The 1,510-nt window shown below is 35.4% G+C and overlaps 1 pseudogene; it reads right to left on the bottom strand.

The window, feature by feature from the left end:
* LOC107576166 (uncharacterized) overlaps positions 1 to 825 on the bottom strand; it is a 4,167-nt pseudogene extending 3,342 nt beyond the window's left edge.
* Between the last annotated feature and the right edge of the window lie 685 nt (positions 826 to 1,510).

Here is a 1,510-nt window from a genome sequence, read left to right as displayed (position 1 = left end):
TCCAAACTGGCAACACTATTGTGGGCCAAAACACTTTCATCAAAGTAAAACATGTAGTCTATCTGTCCGTCATCCTTCTCCGCCCAAAGTCGCAGCATTTCCTGGACAACTGTAGTCTTTCCTACTCCAGGTTTGCCAATGATGAGGATGCTTTTGACCTAGGAGGTCCGGAGGTCCTCAGGTGACCGTGCTTGTTCCTCGTTAGGAATGTAAGCTCTCAGCTTCTTGGGCCGTAGCTTTTTTGCTTTTTACCTCAGAGTCGGTCTCTAAAACCAGAGGTATAAAACCTAAGTTTCCTTGTACCTTGTCATCCAGATGTTTACAGAAACATTTCCTTTGGTTCTTCAAGATACTTTTTGCTTTCGTCTTGAGCTGTGTCTGGTAGTTTTTACAAGGCTTTGTACCTAAAATAGCAACAAATGCATAAAAAAATATTGAAATATGTTAAATGTGTTAATTTCACCAAAATGATATTTTATTTCTCTACTCACCAGTTGAATAGCTGGCCTCTGCGTCTTCTTCTTTGAAGGAAAAGCAGCTGATCCAGTAGTGTAAACCAGGATCTAATGTCCTCTTCTTAGTGACATCCAGAATCTTGAGTAATTTATAACTGGCCTCATCACCTTTGTTAATAACCCAAAGCAATATACTTCTGGCTTTCTCAAACTCGGAGCTCTCGGCTTTGAGAGCATCGACCTCATAGACACTGAAAACATTCTGCTGATGAAGACTCTCAATGATCAGAGGAAGGTTTTTCATGCCAGTCACCAGGTTTTTCCAGCTGTTTCTGAGGTACTCTTTAGCAGATCGCTGTGCAGACGCCATGCAGCAGGAATTTCAAACCTGAAGGAAAAGACATACGTTTAAGCAGATTCACCATGCATTTAAATGATATTGATTATTTCACACTTTAATTCACATTTAATATTTTACACGATTTTAAGATGTGAACAAAAGACTCCCTAAGGTCACTAGCCTAAATCCATCATACGGAGGTAGGTACACAAAATAAACATTATGAATATAAATAAAGCTGCATAGTCTGCCCTGGTGGTGGTGGTGGTGGGGTGTGGAATAGAAACCATTAAAGAGTTTGTAAGGGTTTTACTGGTTCTAATGTGAATCATCTTGGCTTTAATAGAAACTGTAATGGTTTTACTGGTTATAATGGGAATCATCTTGGTTTTAATAGAAACTACTGGTAATAGTTAACCTTTTATTGATGGCTTGTTAAAACCACTTTAATTATGGAGGACCAAACCTGCAGAAATTAAAAATAAAGAAATAAATAACAGGAAAATAAATACATACATGAAAAAAACTAATATAATTCACTTGAAATAAAACTTAATCCTGAATTAGTTTTTATTACTCTTTTCATTTATGTAGTATTTTCTGTCTTTATTTGTAATTTATTATTTACTTATTATTTCATTTAAGTTTAGATCTATTTTATTTAGGCTATGTATTTATTAATTTATTTATTTTAAAAATGTATTTATTCATGCAT

This window comes from Sinocyclocheilus grahami, unplaced genomic scaffold (assembly GCF_001515645.1).
Source record: "Sinocyclocheilus grahami isolate Dianchi unplaced genomic scaffold, SAMN03320097.WGS_v1.1 scaffold3290.1, whole genome shotgun sequence".
Taxonomy (NCBI): Eukaryota; Metazoa; Chordata; class Actinopteri; order Cypriniformes; family Cyprinidae; genus Sinocyclocheilus; species Sinocyclocheilus grahami.
This window is presented reverse-complemented; position numbering and strand designations above follow the sequence as displayed.